General features: G+C 35.9%; 1 protein-coding gene across 40 annotated transcripts in view; it reads right to left on the reverse strand.

Annotated features, from left to right (window-relative positions):
- The window catches only part of KLHL3 (kelch like family member 3), a 235899-nt gene that overhangs the window by 192118 nt on the left and 20690 nt on the right, over positions 1 to 23091 (reverse strand). For 32 of the 40 annotated variants that reach the window (XM_039836141.1, XM_039836138.1, XM_039836134.1 and 29 more), the window contains one exon: positions 18335 to 18489. The exons of the other annotated variants lie outside the window; for them this stretch is intronic. The gene's annotated coding sequence lies outside the window, so the exon portion shown is untranslated. The remainder of the gene's footprint in view (positions 1 to 18334; positions 18490 to 23091) is intronic. 40 annotated transcript variants of the gene reach the window in all.

Here is a 23091-nt window from a genome sequence, read left to right on the forward strand (position 1 = left end):
TCCCCTCTAGTAACCACCATGAACCTAAATTCTTTTTATTGTATTTAAGATGTACTGATCAATTCAGGACAATCTAAAGCATATCTACTAACAGTGTGGAAAACAGAAGTCTTAAGCTTCCAAGAAAAAACAAATGTGCTGTTCCACAAACCTTGCCATAAAAATCTACAAACCTACATAGATTCTCCAGCAAAGCCAATGCTAAGATTAATATTAGATTTCTGAAATCAGTAAAGTTATAATCCTGACCCAAGCAACTGTAGCTATATCCTGTCTTCTGTACTAAGAGAAAGGACATCTTAAATTTCCTTTGATGCCAATACCAAAATTCTTTACATTCCAGCTAAAAATGCTTTGCTTATCATGAGACTTTGGCTTCTGCCTTGCCTTTTGTCTCATTTTCACTTAAATCTGATGTATAATTATTAGTGGTTAATTCGGGGTTACATTTCTTTTTTGTCCTTCTATTGGGAGGATGCACACTCCCCAAGTGTGGTAATTGAAAGCTGGGGATATACCAGAGTGAAACAGGGAGACCCTTCCTCATCCCTTCCAGTTGATATCCTAGCCTCTTGGCATTCCAGTTTATGCTCCTCCTTGCCAGAGAGGAGAGATCTACCTCAAACAAATCCAGCCTCAAGGGGCTCTTTCTATAGGGACAACAGGAGCAGAAAAGCAGAGAGGCAACATGGAAGCTGTGAGTACCTTTGAAATCATAAGGCTGCTGGTTAGCTGGATTTTCTCATATCATAGTGATCCCACAAATGAGGACAATCAAATATTCCTAATTGGGCACAGGGCAGAGAATACAATCCTGATGCTTTTAATTTATAGGAAGCTAGCATAGTGGCTTCCCACCTCTACTCTCAGGACTAAATATACTCACTCACTCATTCACTCACTCACTCACTCTATAGACACTTAACCAATGTCTATTATTAAAGCACTAAGAAAAATGCAGGAGGGGATTCAAAGATATACTGGCTCCAAATATTCAGAGCTGCTACAGTCCCTGCACTTCCCAGTGCTGCTCTCTTTGGTCAGATGTACCTTCTGAGTGACAAGCTGGGTGCATGGAGAATGAAGAAAGACCAGTCCTTTTATTCTCTTCAGTATTATCTCGGCCCTAGACTCTCTGCACTGAGGAAGCCAGGCAGAATATGAAGAAAGATCTGCAAAAGAGCTGCTGGCGACTTTAAGACTGGAAATGACAACTACCAGCGAAAGATGAAGAGAAATTGTACTAATATAGCCAGAAGGAAAGAAAAAAGGTTGTGTGAAAAAAAAGAATCACTAAAGGAGAATAGTAAATAGCTGATTTCAACCAGGGATGGCAGGAGAATTTTGGCTCATCTTTCAGAGCACAGCTCTGAAGGTCTACAGCCAATATCTACCCGTGAAGGATCCCAGGAAGCCAGATTAAAACATCTATTACATACATTATGTTAAATGCAGAGACACAGGTAAAGTCAGATTAGCATTACTGAATACCCAACTGATCTCTCCTCCCAACCCGTAGATTCAGTCAAAAACCTAAGCAAGCCCAAGGAATTTGTTTTTGTATAATAAGCCTATGGTTGATTTTTTCCTCCCATTTCTCTATCATATTTTACAAGTTTTCTATAATGAGAATGCATTTTTACAGAAACATTTATATAAATTATTTTATAAAAATAGAAAAAACTTCCAGAGTTGGAGAAAGGGCCACGTCAGATTTGACATTGCTGAGTGGACCAAGAAATCCCAAAGCTCCCATGGCTCTTGAAATCAGTCACTGCCAAGGTCTGGATCTGTTGGCTTTTCTTAGTCTAGCAGTTAACAAGGGGATAATACCATCAGCCTTCCTTACAGACTTGTTCTGAAGGTCACAAAATAAAAATATGGAAGTGTTTTGTGAGTATCAAACAATCAGTGTAAAATAGCATTATTCTGGTTAAAGGCAACTTTCTATAAAATTAAAGGAGAGGAGGGATGGCTATAAAAAAGGTAGGGATGTTCATGAATTTTCCCTCCATTTTAGTTCAAATGAGACCCATAGATTAAGTCTGACCAGCAAAGGCTCTCTGCTCAGGATATCTGAAGCAACAGTAGAAACAGATATTCAGCAATAAGAATCCTTACTTCATGTAGGTGATTTGGATCACTGTAAAATCAGCAGATCCTAGAACTGAGTTCCCGAGACGTCTTTCAACCTTTCCAACTCTGGTAGTATCTGACCCCTGGGGGAAACACTGAAACCCAACTGACATGGAAGAGTCCTAGCAAAGATATATTTGAAACTAGAAGAGATCAAGTGATTTCCCCTTAGACTGGCCCTGAGTATGGTTTCAAGTTCTCACCTTGATGTGGCTAGCTATGTCCTAAAGGAGTTGGAGGGATTAATTAACTGAGCCTGACAAGAGCAACAGTAAATCAGGACAGGGCTACAGACTTTCACTGACACTAGTCCATGACCAAATCTGTGTCTCATTCTGGCTCCTATTTGCACAGTGCATTGGAAGAATGGATGATGTCAACACCAGCCAAAAAGACAAGTTATCTCAATACTCAACCCCTGGCAAGAGAATCTGTGCTCTGATTTATTTTTAGCGCTTTTCTACCTTAGTAATCCAGTTAGCTGAAGAAAAGCCAGCAACCTGATGTTCTCTGAGCTCACCATCCTTTTATGTATTCCTTAGAGATCAGCAAGATATTTAGTCACGTGGGGGAGAATTTACCAGGAGTTTGGGGTCCCATCACTTGCAAACTTTCAGAGGCAACACAGGATTATCATCTCAACCCAAGTAAAAGTGTGGGCCTCATCATTTCATTGGTAGCAACCCTTTACTCAAGGGAGAAAAAGAAAGAGAGGTTGCTAACAAAAACAAGTATGTATAGCCTATCATTTTTATCAACAGGGTAGAGAACAGGGTAAAAAGCAAGAATTCTGCTTTACCTTTCATAAAGTGTTACACCTTAAATTAGGGCACACATAGAGCTCATTTTAAGCTTCAAACTGGACTGTTGCTAAGAGTTCACAATGAATAATGAGTACCTTTTCATCAAGATGCAGAAAGTGAAATATCAAAAGATTAATCAGTCATTTCCACTTTTTGGCATTTGGATTTAACTCCAATTATTTAATTTTATTCCAGTCTCATACAGCTTGTGAGGACAGATTTATCCAACACCAGCTGTCCTCATATTTAAAAGCTGCACCACAAAGACAAAATTAGAATCAAGTGAGGATCATATTCCTCAGCAAGAATTCTGCTCTATGTCCCACTGATGCCCTGAGCCACTGACAAACCAAATACCAGCATACTGCTGTTTTTCTTAGACATTTCCTAAGTAGTCACAATGTGGTAGAAACAGTATAGATCACAAAAAAAGGCATGAGCCCTAAACTCATAGAATTATACCCAAGTACAAATTTATTTCCAAGGTTATTTCTCATCGAAGTGAGAAGAAAGTATACACTGTTTTGACAGAAGATGGAGGAGGAATGACATCAACTATCAGAGCCCTCCCCAAATTTTTTTGAAGTGTTCCACTTCAGGAATTTTCCAAACTTGCACAAGGCTCAAGTTAGACTAAAGTCTGGGTAAGGTACAACTGTTCATTAAATCAAACAGAAAAGACCAAATGTCATCATCTTGGCGTTAGATATTTGGTGTGATATGTATTATTTAAAAATAATAACAATAACAAAGAGTAATCTCAAAATTCTAAAAGATTATTTGTTAAATATTAACCTTGAATGGAGTCTAACTATAAAAGTATAGCTGTAAAAATATATTGTGGATGTTCTACGTTCAGTTTTGAAGATCATATTTCTCAACAAGCATTCTATAAGAGAAAGCAAAAGTGACCAATAATCACACAAAAGATGCACCTCATTTATGATTTAAGAAATGCGAGTCTACAAAACAATGAGATAATCATATTATGAGGATTAAAAGGAAGTTTTTCTCAAATAACCACTGAAAATGTACCATTTTAGAAAAGGGCAATCTGGCCATAATTATTAAAATTTTAAATGCCTGTGCTTTTCCTCCCTGCTATTCCACTGCTATAGATATACTTATAAAAGTATGCAAAGGTATATTTATAAAGATGCTCACTTAAGTACGTTTTTAACAACCCACATACTCTTTAACAGGGAACTGATTAAACTATCATAAACCATATTTTAAAATTCTACGTAGGAATTGAGAAGAATAAGTTAGATTTTTGTGTGCTTTTATCAAATGATGATCCAGATATATTAAATGGAAAAGCAAGGTATATTTATAGAGTATGACTGTACTTATGAAAAAGTTATATACATAATTGTATGTGTATGTAATTGTATCTTCGAGGATATTAAAAAACAGTTAATAGTAGAAACTGGAGACTGGAAAGGGTCAACTTTTACTTTTCACTTTGTACCTTCTGTACTCTCTGAATTTTCAGAATTTCTGCCCTAAGCATCTATTACTTTTACAAGTCTTGTAAAAATCTTTTGATACTCATAGGTTTGTTTCAATTCTCTGGAAAATTCATTTGCATTGAACACCCCACATACCTAAAAGTACCTTTTGAATCAAAAGAATTAAATTACACTGAGTAGTGTTACTACTGACTGACTATATTTTACTGCACTGTATTTCTCTGGAAATTGGTAATTCCTGTAGTTCAGTAGAAATGAACAGAATTCCATTCACTCACTAGGACAGATACAAAAAGGAAACTATTTTCATACATCACTTTTATTTTGAAAATGGATTTGACCTTCCGGGATATATTTCTTCATACTTTGGTGTCATTTAAATATTTAGAAAAGATTTAATATCATAAAATCTAATGTTAGGAGAATATTAAGTATGACAATACTCTGAGCACATTAAATTCATAATGGGACCTCAAGAATCCAAGGATGTAACACTGAGTGAATGGCAGTCAAGCATGTTCTGATGTGGGAAAGCACTCTGTAAATTATCAAATGGATCAGAAATTTAGATAGTAGAATATTTGTATATTTTGTTGTAGCTACTGCCTGGGATCTCACCAAGCCTCAGGCTAGACATAAATCAAATTATCTGCATTTTGATATACTGCACAGAAAAGCCCTCCACAGATGTAGGCTGAAGTGGCCATTTTAACTTTCTTCTCTTACTCTGGTCAGACCCTACAGGTAGGATGGACTTTCCATGATGTTACTTTTGAGTATATAAATGTGTGTATGCAGTTTTTTTTTAATGGACCTTAGGTACATAACACACATAATAATTCATATTTTGAACTGAATTATAAATTAACATACATGCCACTCTTCTATTTTACTTACTGCATTTTCTTATATACTTTTAATAATATAATAAATCCTGTGAACTCATTACTCAACCCAAGAACCAGAACAATACCAATAACTTACATTATCCAGGTACTCTTCCTCCCCTAATTCTTCCTCCAACCTCCCCTAATTGTAATCATTTTCCTATATTTTGTTATTTATCATGTCCTAGCTTTTAAAATAGTCTTATCAAGGGAATACTATTGTATCTTAAGTTAAAGTAAGAAAGGCAGAATGAATTCCTTCATTCATCCAATAACATTACAATAAATTTGATGAAAGGCAGGACCCTGCATTGGGAGATAAACAGATACCTGAGATAGCAAGGCATTGTACCTGGCATTCAATACATTTTTGTTGAATTTATCTAGCAGAAAATTTTACGAAGTGCACAGTTTATGGTTACATCCTTAAATAAACAAGGAATTGGTAAGAATCTTGGAATTTGGGCAGACTAAAGAGATTTATGATACAAACTTCCCAGCTCTCCACCCAGAGCCAGTCTATAAAGCAGGTAGCTTCTTTGATGCTAGTCCCCTCCTTTCTCCTTTCTGCTTATTTTTCTCATTTGGCATTAAGGACCAGGAGCTGAATGTCTACTACTTGATACCTAGTATGAATCTTCAACCTCATCTGTCCTTACATGATGACAGATAATTTACCTTAAGTACAGGTCCTATCATGTCACTGTATAACCAGTACAGAAACCTTCAATGATTCCTTAACACATATTATCATCTAAATTCTTGTCCTGGTGCTCAGAGCTCTTTGAGATTTGATCCTAGCCAATCTTTTCAACTCTCCCTCACCTGTCAAACTGATTTACTTGCCATTCCCTGTGCATGCTTCACATCAACCAATGTTAAGACTCTGCTCATGCTATTTGTCCAAGCGTGGTCAGTGGACCAGCAGCATCAGTTTTATCTGGGAGCCTGTGAGACATGCAGGATCTCAGGCCCCAGCCTAGACCTAGAGAGTCAGAATCTGCATTTTAACATGATTTTCAGGTGATATATATGCACATTAAATTTTAAGAACCACTATAAGACTATCAAATGTTTTTCCATGGTGCTTGAGGGGCTGTTATCATCATTCTTTACCTACAGAACATGTAAACACCTAGAAAGCAAAGGACTATCAGGCTATCCAAATTATGTGCCTAAAATATGCTGTCTGGCCTTCAGAAACAAAGGAATACATTGAGTGGATACTCAATAAAGATCTATAGACTGACTAACTTGACTTCAGTTCCACAGCTAAAAAAGTAACTAAAATCACCATCCTTCACTGTATCATCTAACAAACCAAGCCCAACACAGACATCATACCTACACAAACACAAATGGACATAAACACACAGTATCTCTGATAGAATTTTTAACAGGAAAGAAAACTACGAAAGAAATGTGATGTTAAAGCCTGACATGAATATCAAAACTGTTTCTAAATCAACCAGACAATCATTCTAGGTTTCCTTTAAACAAAAAAAATGAGGGGTTAAATTTACTTGATGGGCTCTAAGGTCATTTTGGGCTCTAATATTCAATTCTATGGGGACATCACTTCTGTAGTGTCCCAGATATGACTGTTTAAGAACTAGGGATTAAGTCTGAAGCTGCAAAGCCTGACTTCCTCTCTAAACCCCAGCTTCTCTATAACCTTCCTGAAAAGCCTCTGCTCTGATAGTTTGTCTACTATCATGACACATACACCCCAATCTCCTGGCACTTCAAACTGCCCCTTGCCTCCATGACCTTGACACTGTTACACCTCACTCCCCTACTATGTACTCAGTTTTGCAGTCTCTCACACAGTTCAACATTGCCAAGGTGACAGTGAGCTAAATAAACTAAACTGTACTGAAAGAAGAAAGTTAGGAAAGAAATACATTCTACTAACCTATCCTAATCACCCTCTTCCCCTCCCCTTATATAATTCTTTCATAACTTTCTTGAGAAAACTGAAGCGAGGTATCATTACATCATATTCTATAGTGAGGGGGCTGAACCTAGTAAAAATTTGCCCTTTGAGCTCTTAAATAATTTATTTATTGAACACACTTTCAATTCTGCCTATGCCAAGACCTCTGATGTGGGTCTTTGGGGCTTCGACCTAAAGCTATTTCAATGAAATCAATAGTTACCACACATCTCTTTCACATTTTGCAAAAGTGTTTTACACACTGTCCAATTCAATTTAGCTCAACACCACATATATTTTCTTATACATCTAAGCAATAAACAGAGAGCACTGTCAGACTTAAGTTGCTGACCCAATGACTTGTATATGGGAAGATTTTTGGTAGACATTTCTGTTCATATCCTTATAACCTCTCTAAACCCAAAGGTTAGTTATAAAGCAGAATTCAGACTTTTCCTTAGAGCCTAGGTCCCTTTTCCTCCTAATTCCCAACAAGTACACAAGTCAAGGAAGCTATATTTCTTATAGAGATGAACTATATACAGATTTATTCCTGACTCCATTGCTTATTAGCTATGTGACATTGAGCAGTATGTGTAACCTCTCTAAATTCATGTTTCCTTGTTTGCAAAAGGAGAACAATATCTCTACATCTTGAGGTTTTGTAAAGAATGAATGAGAAAATGCATATAAAGTAGTTAATACAGTGCTTTGGTGATTAACCTCATTTTACAATTGCTAAAAATCAAGTTCAGAGAGAATCATGCATGGTATTTTGTTTTACTTTATTTTATATTTAATTTGAAAAGACTGCTACAGATTCTCCTCTCTAGGACTCTTCTAGTTATACATAGCTCCAGCACTTGCTGCTGTCCATGTGGTGGGTAATGAGACTCCTAGCTAATGACAGTATGTGGTCTTAGCTGTCCTTGTGCACACAGTATTCCTCTGGCAATAACTCTGCATGTGAGTGTAGGGCAAACAAAAACAGAAGAGCTTCTTTTAAAAATCTGGCATGATCTTATAAAAACATGTATTCAAGCCAGTTGCATCAAAAAGGACAAATTTCCTCTATCTTAGGTTAAGTATCAAAGGAAATAATTTAAAGACAAATGGAGAAGTGGAATCTATTCATGGAGAATTTGTGTCTTTGTCTGAACCAGTCTATCAGAGGATTAGTATAAAACAAGTCAGTTTTGATGTGGGCTTGAGTAAGTGATAGCTTTGGAGGGCTAAATCTAAAGGAAGAAAACACTAACTCTGAGGGACTGGGTTCTGGGGAGGGAGAGACAAAAGAGGTAGGGAGAGCTTGCAAAATATAAACTTGGTCAATTTGGCAGTTCTGCCAAAAGTTGGATTGAAATTTGTTGATTGCTTCCAAGACAGCAAGGCTCTTAACTCTAGGCAACTTTTCTCCTGACATCTCTCATTAGCACAGTCACGGTGGGTGCTACAAAATAAGACCAGGAAGTAGATCATTCTCCTGGAGTCTAGGCCTCTGCCACCACTGTTCCTTTGCCCAGGGGCTGGTTCAATTTCAATATTTTATCCTCAAATAAGAAAAAACTTCCTAAACCTAATCTTTAGCTAAATTCAAAAGTTCTCGAACAATACAAAGTAAAAAGTAGCTTGCCACGTAATTCAAACCAATCCTCTTAGTATTTGAGGATTGGTATAGAAAAATTCTTGGTATAGAAAAATTCTTGGTATAGAAATTCTTGGTATAGAAATATAAAAATTTTTGGTATAGAAAAATTCTATAAATTGAGTCTTTTAAAATTAGTTCCTGTACTGCCATAACTAAGGGTCCAAGAAATCACAACAAAATAAAGTGAGGGAAGTTTTTCTTTAAAAGAGAGAGGATTCTTGGAATACCTGCTCTTAGAACCATAAGCTTCCATGCGAGAAAGCCAACTACTTTGAGGTCACCATGTTGTGAAAAGCCCAAGCCACACTGAGAGGATCAGATACTATACGGAGAGAAAGACAGACAGACAAGCACAAAGTAGCAACAAGGTGCCAGACATGTGAGTGAAGAAACCATCATAGAAAAAATGCATTCTCTAGGCCCAGATGCCCCAGCTGACAACACATGAATCAGAGATGAACCACCCAGCATTAATGCTTCTCATATTCCTGACCTAAAACATCAAGTCACAGGAGAAAGACTGTAAGCTCCAAAAGAACCCCTCAGTGAGCAAGAGTTTCAACATATGTCCCAGTAGTTTCTAAGCCTACTAGGGTCTCAGCATCAGGGGGAGGAAGTAGTGACGGTCCTAATTTATGACCAGGCATCATACCCTTTGATGGAGAAGCAGTCTGAAAAAGGCCATGAATGATGTGGTCTTTGACGACAGGAAAACAAATGCAGTAGGGCTACACCACAGAGATAGCCAAACAGAAATCTGTATGCTACTTAGAGTGTAGTAGTTTTTAAATAACTTCATAAAATAAGTGGTTTTATATCAAAATTCCACTTAGTTATTATAGGAACCATAAAAACCAAGACAGTGATTATTATACTCTAACATGGAGAGGACATGGTTGATAATCTCCTTGGCACAAGTCTCCTTCTTGGCACTGTGTAAAATCAAGAAATTTGACAAGACAATGGAGAAGAGGCAAAACATTAAGTATGATCAAGTAAAATTTCTAGTTATCTAGAAGACAATAGCTCACCCTTGACATGTGCTGAAAATTTAAAAAGATGATTTATTTTTTCTGAAAAGCAAGAGAGAAAAAACAAAAGATAGAACCAAACGTGAAGGTAGCATGGTAAAAAATCAAGAGATCTGAAAAAAAAACCCACTGTTTCTAGAAAATGGTCTAAACTGGGAAAGAAATGGTGAGATACAAGTTTAGAATTTCCCATGTATCATAACTGCCTTAATAACTTTTCAAAAAAAATCATCAAAATACTCAGTTGATGTCAAATACCATCTTCTCTTTAAACAGCTTGAATATGTTCACAAGTCAAATTCCTTCATTTTTGCAGGGTCTGACAACAGAAAGCCATAGAAAGCAGCAGCTCAGGACTAGTTCAAAAAGTGATGGGAATCATCTTACATTCTCACAAATCACAACTCCTTTTCACTTAACTCAGGTACCTCTTTCCTCAACTGTTTATTCTCCCTCCTCTTGCTGTTAGGTATAACAAAATAAAAAACGAGTATCTTCCACAATATCTCTTGCTTTGTGGACACTTCAAATTAATTATCTTTCTGTAAATAAAGGTTACTCAGTGTGGCATTTGTTATCAAATAGTAGATAAACAAATATTTAAATCTATAATAGATAAAATCATAAAATAAATAAAAGAAAATGAATTGGAACAGAATAAAATTCTACATCAAATCAGATAACTTTAGTAACATTTAAATAGAATGCACCAAGTTTAGCCTATTGTGTAAATTTTCACTAAGTATTCTCACTAATGTGACATTTTAAAACATTTGAAACATGTTGCTAACATGCCTTACCTCACTTCTCTTTCCCAACTTTTGCCTAATGTAGCTACTATCAGATTCTTCAGTTGTTCCCTTTTAAATAGATCTAATGTTCTATTTTTCAGACCACTGATCCTACATTATATCCATGAAGATAGCATAACTCTGCAGACATCCTAACTATTTAGGCAATGTTATAAGGGCATCATCATTGTTCATTTGTATGATCTCTACGTACCTGTCATCTTTCCAGGGTAAGACTGCCAAGGTCTTGGACTCTTCATTTGGTGGAGTCTAATTCTGTTCTCTTTACAAAGAGGTAGGGTTACATTCAGCAAAGGTTACCATTTACGTGAGACATGAAGCCTGCTAGCATAACTCATCACCAAAGTAAAATCCCTAGCTATTTTTTCTCTCAAGGACATCTCCAGTGCTACATAAAATCAAGAAGGAACACTTCAGGACAGGTCACATGTAGAGCCTACATGTATTCTGAATCTACATTTTCATTTTAATACTCTGGAGTGTGGTATTATTTCATAGCCGTCAAGGTTTTCTTTTGAAAACCTTCTTTTCTATCCCCTAGAGGAAAATACATGAGAATCCAATGTAAAGACTACAGAGACTTTAGCAAGAGAACTCAATTTGTAAGAGAGACATTTCTTTTACAAATGATTCCTTTTCTGGAAGGAGGGGTGGTTCTCATGTTTGGTTTTATCACTTACCCAATGATTTCTGAAAGATTTGTTTTCATAAATAAATAATATTTAAATTGTTTAAGTAATTCTAAAGCTCAGCTCATCTTTCAAACCTCTGAGTCTGGAGTGGCATTCTAAGCCACAGCCCTACATGCTGACTGCTTTTGCTTTTAGCTCCAACGTTCATCTTTTTCTTATTCTATCATGGAATTTCATCTATTCTGGTAATTATGAAAATCAGAGATTTTAAAGCATGATTAAACCCCGAGGTTTAAAAAATATTTTAAAAGAGCAAACAGACCTAGAAGAAACCTTACGGAGCATCTCATTTTTCACTTCTCATTAGATAGATTACCAAGATCCCAAAGGGTTTTGCTCAAGGTCACATAACTGACAGATGTAGAACTAAAACCCAAATTTCCTCAGTCCTGAATTAATGCTCTCTCTCCCATACATGGCCCCTCTATGTTTTTATCCATTTCTATACAACCCAGACATAGATTGTTTAACTCATGCTAATCAGTGGCATATCCCAAAGTAAGATTCAGGGCATTTCTTGGTTCCATTAGTTATCACTGTCTCCTTCCATTGGTTGAAGATCAGGGACAGGAGGTGTGATGTCCTCCTCACCCTGTGGATTAAATGATAGCATGAGCTGTCTAGTGCCTTGCCTATGAAGTCTGATTCTTCATGCTTAGAAGAGAAAGCATATAGAATGTTAAGGGGTCACAGTGTGACCTTCTCTTTATAAGGCTTGGATTTTCTTTGTTGTTGTTCTTATTAGTCTGGGGATGTGGAACAATATCAAGGTGGACAAAAAACTGAACCTCATCCACCACCAAAACTATTCTGCTGATGTTTTCTAGCTTCTCCTTTAAGACATGCCAAGGAGCTTAGAGAAAATTCAAGCCTCTCAAACCAATTGCCTTTGTATTTATTTATAAGGTATGTTTCCTCCAAGAAGTTCTAAAAGTTTCATATACACTCTCTCATTTAATCCTTCTCTTCTCATAAGGGGAAGCATTTCATTTTTATCTTACTGCCACAGCCAGCATTTATCGGGTTTCTTTCCAGGGTCTGATACTTTAAGGTTAGACTCTCTAGAAGTCACAAACATTCTCCACTGAAGTCTCAGTCAATATTGCCAATAAACCAAATTCATTCATTCAACAAGTATTTATTGAGCACCTTCTTTGTGCCTGGCACTATTCTAGGCACTATGAATACCAGAGTGAACAAAATACAGTATGTCTCTACCCTCAAGGAACTTAAATACAATGTAAAAGTACTGTTCCATTACCCAGTGAATTCAGAACAATAAATACACAACATTCTGGTAAAAGAAAAAAATCACAACAGTCTCAACTAGTTTAACTAATTTTTTAATTATTAAATTTTAATTTAGGTAATACATTTGCTAGAGGCATATATGAATTGCACTAGAAAACAGGAGATTTGATCTAATCCTGACTCTTCTACCAAAAGACCCCATGACCTTGAGCAAATAATATAACCTCTCTGACCCTTAGTTTTGTTGTCTGAAGATGTTAGACAAGAAGATTTCCCATATCTTTTCTTGGTCAACAATTCTGTGATTGGTAAACTTCACCTAAGATGGCCCGTGTGGTATGAGGACTTAGTGCCAAGGTCAGAAGAGAAGGAATCTTTCTTTATCAATTGCTTTTATTTGTGAGACGGAGTTGAGGGAAAACTGCAAAAAGCAACACACACCTCTTAGGACAACTTTTAATAGCCTCTCCCTATGCAATAATCTATAAAATTAATCATCTCCACACCTACTATGTGTTCAACACTGGGCTAAATATTTTGCAGATAGGTGACATATGGAAAGATCCCTGATCTTAAAAATCTTCCAACTGAAAGTACACAATAGGAAATAGCTAAAAACAAAAGTGTATTACAAAAAAAAAGTGTATTACAGTGGTTGTAAGTTCACAAGAGAAGAAAATCAAAGAGAGCTAGATTAGAAACCTTTGAGAAAAAGTGGAACTTCACCTGGATCTACATAGAAACACCACCATCAAAATAATAATAGCAGTGAACAGTTATTGAGTGCTTGACATGTGGCATATGAATGAGTTAAGTGCTTTTTGTGGGCTTTCATTTAATCCTCAAAAGAACCCTAGAAATAAACACTATTATTACACTTGTTTTACAGATTGAGAAACTGAGGCTTAGAGGGACACCTATGTAACAAATTGTAAATCCAGGCAATCAGATCCCAGAGCGTTCCACACCATTAAATGGTTATAGAACGCTTTCCCCACATATGAGATCAAGAAATAAGCAAGAATCTGGCACATAGTTTAGTGTTCCATAAATGTTACTTACTTCCTTTTTCTATCCATCCCCCACCACTATTCACCCCATCTCTAACTCCCATCTCCAACTCACACACATACATACCTCATCTTTTTTAATTTTAACACTCTTCAAAGTTCAGTTGAAGGTTCACCCTGAGTAGGAAGTTTTCCTAGACCAGTCAAGCTTCTGTCTCCTTTGAAATCATAGCCTGTGGGGTGATTATGTGCTGTCTTGTGATGTCAATAGCACTATTTAATGTCTTGTGACATTAACGTTTCTGATATCTTATGGCATTATTTAAGACAGTATCTATATTATTATTACGCATCTTTGCATTATTGAGCTTTTCATATAGTTCCACCATGTCAGCTAACTCCAAATTCCTTTGTGCCGTTCTTGGGGTCTTGGCAGAAGAGACAACAGAAAGTATTTGCCATTTCAAGAGTTTGAGTTTTTGTGAAGTTTTCATTCAATAGAAAAATGATCTAAGTCAAATAAATACAGCCAACATTTCAAGGTTTGATTCTACCTTGTGCAGTGTATCTGTAAGTATAGACTCTGTGCCCAGTTTTGGACATAAAAGTAACCTATGCATGTTTGCAATCCCTTTAGCCTATGTACAGACACAGATCTGAACTTACTGTCTTCTGAACTACCAAAGAAAAGTTCTATTTGTTCTTTGAAAATGTAAAAGCAATCCTTAAAAAAAAAAAAAGTAGTTCCAGTTCACAGATTTATTTTACTCTTACTCTAACATTTCTGTAGTGTTTTCTAATACTATATACATAGGAAGGAGTAAATATGTTTATGTACAGTATAAATAAAATGTACACTCTGCAGCCACTAGATACCTAAAGAAATGAAACATAAAATAATAGTATATTTTTTACACCATTGAAATTTTAGTCTAAAGCAAATCAAGCCTAAAATGGTTATAAAACTTCAAGATGTTTTTAAAGACTGAAAAAATCCTAAATATCAAGGGATTAGATACTGAAATGAGAAGGGAATTAGATAAATCTAGTCCTAATGATGGTATCAAATACTATATGTAAAGGACTTTTTAAGTGGGATTTAATTTTTTTTTTCATTGAAGCACTACAGTATAAAGTGACAGGATAGCCTGGATTTTCTGGAATAGTTATAATTTCAAATATCCCATTTCTATCCAATCTACCTCTTCTATCTGAAAATAACAAAAGTTCTTTGTGGGGCCATGTGATGTAAATGTTAGATTGGGTAATCCTAGGAGATCCTGACTCTAATCTCTGCTGAATTATTGGCTATTAAGTGAGCTCTAGATTTTCAAGTAGCTAACGCAGAGGGAAATACAACCAACATTAAGATTCAGCGTCTACGAGGAAAAATAAACTAGTAGCACAGGAGAATCCCAATTCATGATACTAAGAATTGAGACACATTTCTCTATAAATCCTCATCGAGATAATACAAACATTGACAACTTCCTTTCTTATAGTAAACACAGCATTGTGTTTCATTGGATTTATTATAACAAATATGCTGAAGACTCCAGACCAAAACACAAATCCACAGATACTAATATATGCCCTCTGAAATGTTTTTGAGAAATGACTGAGCATCTTTTCTGAGTGCAAGTGCTATAGCTCTGTAAAGGTAAACATCTGGATTTTTTAAAGTAAGAATATTAAAGTAGCTCCAACTTAGTCAAGAATTCACATGTTCTAGATTGTCCTGCTGTCTGTAACTAATTAGGTTTGCTGATTCTGGTGTGAAAACAATCACTTGAACTAAATTTTATTAACCCAGTGAAATTTAAATAAAATGTCTTTTTTCTCTTTCTTGTAGATACCCAGGAAAGTAAGAAAACGTTTTCTCTCTGAGATTGTGTTTGGAATATGCTACAGAAATGTCAAAGTAACGAATGTGCATATCAATGTGCATTTGTTGCACACAAATATAGGGGAAATTCCACTTTCTAAAAAATGAACCAAAAACATTCCCTAACTTTGAAGTGATTATTTGCTTTATAAGTTACTTCTTGCGCACAATTTAAGCGTTTAGTAACAGCCCACTGACTATTGGACTAAGACGAAGGAACTTTAAAGGGAAACTATTTGGAGCAATAATCCACCAATAAATGGTCAAAAAGAAAAATAGCTGAATTACGCAAAGCAATAGAAACATAAGGATTATAAGTAAAAAATGTGATACATTCAAGTGTATACAGTTAGGCATTTCTATCGAAGCTGCCTCTAACCTTTCTTTCACTGAATTGCGTTTGGTTTTGTTTCCCCGTCACAGGATAAAGAAGAAAACCACTAGAGTTTCTCTGATCATCAGTTCTCTGGTTAATGAAACCTCCAACATCAGATCAAGTTATTCTACCTTAGTTCAGCCATTGTGTATTAACCCCTGGAGGGTAGTTTCAATTTTAAAAGCTTTCTGAGGGGTCCCAGTCATGGAGATCCCTCAGAAGTAATTGATTAATGCAACTTCCTTGAAAAGTAGTATACATGAGGAGAACGTCCAGCTGCATGAACCTCAGAAAGATAACAAAGAAATCCATGGGTCTCAGAAATAACTCCATGGTAGTTCTGTGGGTTGGCCACTTGTCTGTGTGTCAGACCAAAAGGGACAGTTGGTTTCTAGGATTTGAGTCCCATAAGAGTATTCCAACTATCTGAGGAATTAATTCCCTATTTTAAAAAGCGAGTGGAGGGAGGCAGGGGGAGGAATGCTTTTTTAAAAACCTAAAAGATACAAGAGCAACTGTACAGAGGAGAGGGAAAAAATTTAGTCAGTAAAATTTAGAAACCTTTTACTGACTAAATAATTGCGAACACTCATTTCTCAAATGTCATTGCCCAGTGTTCTATTTCACCATCTCAGCTGATAGAATGCTAGAGGAGAGAGAAAAAAAGGTGGCACTGGAGCAGACATCCAAACTGATATTTAAATTAGAAGTTTTATCCTTTTCAAAAAGGAAACTTAGGGTGTGGCTGGTAGCAGCTAAAACTGATAGTTAGTTCATGGCCACTGTGCTTCCAGGTTTTAGGGCCTTGACAATATGGATGACAGTATCTCTTCTAATTCTTAAACCAGATGCAAACTCCCTGCAGCAGCCTGTCAGCATCCACCTGTGTTGTAGCCCCTCTATTAACCAAAGTAACCAATCCACACTGCATGACGGAGTTTGGATTTTATAGATAAATTGTAGGCATTATTAAAGAGATAAAAAGGAAAGGGTAATTAGAAAGGACCTGAGAGATTATCATCATTTTATATGTGAGAAAACTAAGTTCCAGGAAACATGAAATGTCACAAAGCAACTCTTGGTTTATGCTATGCTCTTTACACTTTTGCTCTGTGTCAATCCTCCAGCTCTGGAGAGCAATGCTTAGACTGTCCCCTCCAAGCAGACTATGTTCTGCCTGATCTCAAGGTATGTCAGATTCTCTAACTAGCTGGCTATACAATGCCCTTCTGAAGAACTTAATGAGCAAAGCAGTATCTATTTCCCACTTTGGTCACAGTCAGAGCTCAGGATTGAGAAGGCTTCTCCACCATCCACTGGAAACAGCAGGATTCAATGAGCTAGGTTGAACCAAACTAAGGTTGAAATCCTCTAGGCTCTCTGTCCCCATTTCTAAACCTAACAGAACTGGAATCCCTGCCCATTGCTGGCCCAAGAAGCAAGGTAAGGACTTAACCTGTACCAGATGCAGAATGGGAGACATAGGAAACAATGCCATGAAGAGTAAGGAGCACTATCGATTCTGGAAGCTCACTTTCAGCAGATGCTGTCAGGCACATGTGTCTATTTCTATAAATCTCCTCTCTTGTTGCATTCCTTCCTTGTGATATGCAGCCCTGGATATCAGGCTCAAGGGCTACGTTAGTGGTCACTGTCTCAACTATGTCTCACCTGATAAAAAGACTTCAGATACACCCTTCTCTGGTCTCAGGGCCAGGTTATAATCTAAAATGTAATTCTAGATTCTAGAAAACCCTGGGGCTGGGTATAAGAGAGAGAAGAAATGAGGATCTAAGGGAGAAATTTGCCACAAATGTCATGCATTGTGAGACTAAACTAGCTATTGTTAATAAACACTTTTTATAAATCAATATAACTCTTCCTTCTTTAAAAAAAGTTTTCAGGTTATTTACCCGAAATGAGCCTCAAAATCTCGAAGTTCGCTGAGAATGTTGCTAGCCCTATTTCACAGATAAAAAACTTGAGTTCCACAGAGGTTAAGAGTCTTCCAAGTTCCTATAATCAGCTTCAACCAGCTAGAGGCAGAGTTGAGATTTTGGCTTAAGTCCTCTAAGTCATGATTCAGAATCCCTAACAAATTACAATACTGCTCATACTACTTGACCAATAATAAATATTAAATATGTTACTATATATGTACTTAACAAAATAATACAATAATGTGAAGACTTTTCAACTAATCTATTTTCTATTTTGAAAAAAGCTCTTGGGGGAGTAAATAACAACTTTCTCATAAATACAACTCTATGAACTTAAGATAAAAAATAACTTATACCTGACTGTAAAACACATTATAAAGCACAAAAGAATGCCCAGCAGCTCCTTGTTTTGATTAAGTTGCCAATAAGTATGATGAAAAATCATGCACACTTACTGCAATTGGCATCCCAAATCATTGTATATGGTGCAAGTTTCTTCCATTCTGTGAATTCTATTTGTTCTTCAGCATTTTCAAGACATCTATACAACCAGAGGTCAATATGCCATGTTTGAATGCCGAGTCCAGGACAGAACTACAGTTCAAGCTCACTGGTACAAAGAGAAAGAGCAGATAGCAGACTCAGATAACTTCCAGATTCTGAGGAAAAGTATCATGATAAACTTTTCAATTTGCTTTTATTCCAATTAACCTTGAAATCTAATTCATGTCTTAATGTTTAATAGCTGATTTGTTACAGTCTCAGAGATTTCTATTGTTAAATGTTATTTCAAATCCAAATGATTCCTCAACAAAAACCACCAAAAAAAAAAAAAAGCTGTTGTTTTGATGAAATAATAATTTTAATAACTGTGAAAAGGCTGGTTTATTTCCATTAATTAATCTTAACTGTCCTTCTAATGAGTTACTGGCATATGAATAAGAAAAAAATGTGAGAATACATTTTTAAGAGTAAAATAAATGAAAATTGATGCATAACTTTTAAATAATTTATTGTGTGTATCCTACTGAATAATAAATTTAGGGAAGGGTAAAAAGTATGATGATACCCTTCATGTTAAACACTGAGTTTATAATTCATAAACAATTTCTCACCTAATCTTCACATCAACATTTTGAGGTATACATTATTATTACCATTTTACAAGTAAAAAACACTAAAATCAGAAATGTTAAATGCCTTGTCCAAGGTCACAAAGCTAGTAAATGTTGCAGCCAGAGTTCAAGTCCAAGACAGTCCTTGCATCAAGTGAAGAAAATATATTCATTTAAATATTAATTCAAAACAACTGAACATTTGCACATCATATTAAAGAAACATCTCTATTACATACTATATTTCTTTTTAAAATAACATTTGTTGTATTTTCTGAAACTAATACAAATTTACTATAATAAATCTAGAAAATATATCATTATATAAAGAAAAAATATATAATTACCCATATTCTCACCACATAAACTATTATTAACCTTTAGTGTATTTTTCTATAGTAATACTACAGTATTTTTATAATGTAATATTCAACTTTTTTAATTAAGAGAGAGTAAAAGAAAAGGATTTTCTTGGGAGAACGAGGTCGCCTCAGGATTAGTGTTTTAGCAATGGTTCACATTCAGAGAAGAGACTTTATCTGGTCTTACCTTCATGTTAGAGATGAAGAACAAAGAAGTAAAGTAATTTTCAGAGTCACAGAGTAACTTAGTGGTACAACAGGACCAAAATACAGTTCTTCTAGTGCCTTGCCAAGCGTTCCTTCCTTTACGTACCTTTTGTGAATTTCTATAGAATTTATAGTCTGTGACTCCAGATTACAGTCAACCTTGTATTTGCTTCAAGTTATTTCTCATATATGCATGGCCTCTTCTCCCAACTAAGTTAATTGTCATAATTTAAATTCTCTATTCTAGTTTTATCTTTCAGAAGCTTGTTTATCATCCATTTCTGATAAGCACAATTTTTTGTCATCTTCATAATAAATGATTAAATCAAAATTAGTATCTTTGTCTCTTAAGTCATTTTTGCCTTCATAAGCAGTTTTGGGGCTACTCTACATCAATTCTTGAGAAAAAAACAAGATAACTGGGATCTTTAAGTGTATTTATTTATCTATTCATTTATTCAACATATATTTACTGAGGACAGACTATGGCCAGGTTCCATTCTTGACTACAGTCTCTACCCTCACAGAGCATGCATTCTTCCTCTAATTGCACCTGGCATAGTATTTGTGACTCATGAGCTATACACATCAGCAGTAAGGAATTGTCCAGACATCAAACACCCAAATTGCTGACTGTCCAAGAAGTAGGTATGGCACCCATCACACAGTGGCCATCACCGTACTAATATTAAGTCTAGCTACCATCACGATAATTTTTAGGTCAGTTCAGAAAATCTTTCTATAGGACCTGCATGCTAAGCACTAAAGCTACAGAAATCAAGAAGTCAAAGAATAAAGTGTAATCCCTGCTTTCAAGGAACGGACAGTCTAGTAGAGAAAATAGATGTGTCTGAGACGCAGGTGACGGGGACCATGCTGGTACTGTTTTAGGCTGTATTAAGATTTATTTTTGTGTACCTACTTAAAAACAAAAAATCTAATCAGATTTTTTTTTCAATCTCAAGAATACTCCTAGTACTCTTAATACTATCTATCCCTAGTACCTACTCTCCCTGACATCATCCCACACTATTTGTTAATTTAGGGCACCCAAATATTCTGGTCATATTGAATCTCTTCCCTTCTCAGAGGAACTCTGCACCTCAATTATCACAGAAGCATCTCCAGAAGACTCTGGGGAATTCAAGTGCATTGCAGAAAATGAGGCTGGCCCTGCAATCTCCATAGCAAGACTCTTAGTTTCTCCCAGGTAATTACTCTTCAGGATCTTCTTGTTCCAATTCAAACCTGGGCCAAGAGGGAGATTCTCTGCTTCTGTCCGAACTGGTGACTAAATTATATTTCTCAGAAGGAAAACTGGAGAAATCAGAGAGTTCTCCAAAGTTACCCATAAGGAAATTCTCTCCAAAACTGGCCTCCTTTCCTTGGAGCAGTGACAGCTACACAAAGGACAAAAATCCAGACAATACCCTAATAAACCTTACATCAACCATTCCTGAACCAGCCAGTCATACTGAACATGAGATCCAGATTCCAAAGGAGGATTTCTGCACCATCACTGAAAATTCTTCTGAGCTACAACCACAATGGTAAGGCCAGATAGACATAACATTCACTCATCCAACAAATGTTCTTGGTTCTAAAGATAGAGCGGTGAACATGACAAAGCTCCTGTCCTCAGGGAGCTTGCATTCTGAGATGAATCACTTCAACTGTCATTTCTCCCTTGCCCTCCATCACACATTTCACCATGGCTGAAGCAGTAAGTCATGTGCTTAGACTCATATTTAAGGATTTGTTACAGAGATATATTGAAAAAAAAAAATCAACAATGCTAAAATGGCACAATATTTTGAAGAAGTGGAATATTTTTCCAAAATAGAACTCAATGTCCTGTCTCAATATAAATATATAAAACATTCTATGATACAGATTTTTTCATGGTCAGTCTTAGAATTGTCCTTGCATTCAGAGGATCAATGTATAAATAGAAAAACAATTCAGTAAGTGAATTTTCCAACCAGGCTCTGTTTAAAACAACACAATCTACCACCATCCTCACCCCCAAAACACAAACCTAAAACCAAAATATTGATTTAAAAAACAACCTAAAAATTGATACTTGTCGTTTAAAATTTTTTTGTTTTAATATTTAACATAGTTCACTAAATACTTTATGAGCCTAAAGTTACCGCTAGGTTAAATTTAGGTTAAACACCTGTAATAAAACTTAATAAATCAGCATTCTTGACTAGTTACCTAGTACAACTAAATGGAGCCTCTGTGAATTACAAAATAAAAAAATATTGGAATCTCTCTTAAGAGGAGATTTCTTGAGTAACATTTGGGTCTGTTAAGTGAAAGAAATATATCATGTTAGAGATGGAAGCAATCAGAGGTCATCTACATGAAGTTTTTCTTTCTACAAATGTAGATGATTGGCTCATACTGTTGAGGGCTGGTTCCTCATACTTCCATGTCCTTGGGATAAGTACTTCTCCAAGTGTTTCTTGCAATGAAGACAGTGAGGGCAAGTTCTGGACTTGGAGACTAACAGACCTAGAACAATGTATATGAAATACATAGTACAAATTCAGTAAATGGTAGCTATTGCTTCAAAACATTGTTTTTTATGAGGATCAGTATAACTCCGATAATCGTCTATGACTGATTTCTCAGCTGGTCTCCTGGAAACCCTTTAGCTTCTAGAATCTCTAAATGCTGAGCAGTAGCTACCCCTATAAATAAAGATTCCTCATGGGGTCAAGAAAGAATGGGTGTGTGGGACAATATATAAGACTGCAGTTTATTCAACAAACATTTATTAAGCACATACTATGTGTCTGTCAGTTTCTCTGCTAGACTCGTCTTGGGAAGATGGCCACTACTGATACCTAAAACTTTTCTTCATGAATACCCGTGTTTAGCAGTTAGCCTTTAGGACTTAAAAAGACCTTGAATTTATTATATAGTATCTTTCATAGGAGATTGCCATCTTTTTCATTAATAAAATATTCTATGGGGAAAATTATTAGGTAAGAGTTCCATAAAAGTTTTACAGAATATCTACTATGAGCTACATTGTCCTAGGCAAAATAAATAATAAACAGCCCTTCCCTCAGAAAAAAGTTAACCTAACTGAAGAGATATATCATACTACCTAATAGTCCATTATATGATTTCCTGTTTCATTTGAGTCTCTAAGCAATCCTCTGATTTAGGTTAGTATAACAGATACTATCTTTGTTTTTCAGTTAATTATTAAAGCTCAGAGAGTTTAAGCAACTTGTCTAAGGTTTCACAGTTAAGTATGTGGTAAAGTGGGCACTAACACTCAGATCTCCAACATAAAAAGGTTAATATGTCTAGAAAGTTGTAGAACATTAACCAAATTAATGTTATCATTTTTACTGTTTTGACTCCAAACCTAGTGGAGGGTCTGTTATTATTTCTTGCTTGAGAAGAATAAGATTGAGTCAAGTGGTAGAATGGATATTTCAAATTACAAGTGCTACAGTAGGATTCTCTTTCGCTGTATGTCTATGCAGAACTTCATTAATCACAGTG

The sequence above is a fragment of the Pteropus medius genome, unplaced genomic scaffold (assembly GCF_902729225.1).
Source record: "Pteropus medius unplaced genomic scaffold, Ma_sr-lr_union100, whole genome shotgun sequence".
Taxonomy (NCBI): domain Eukaryota; kingdom Metazoa; phylum Chordata; class Mammalia; order Chiroptera; family Pteropodidae; genus Pteropus; species Pteropus medius.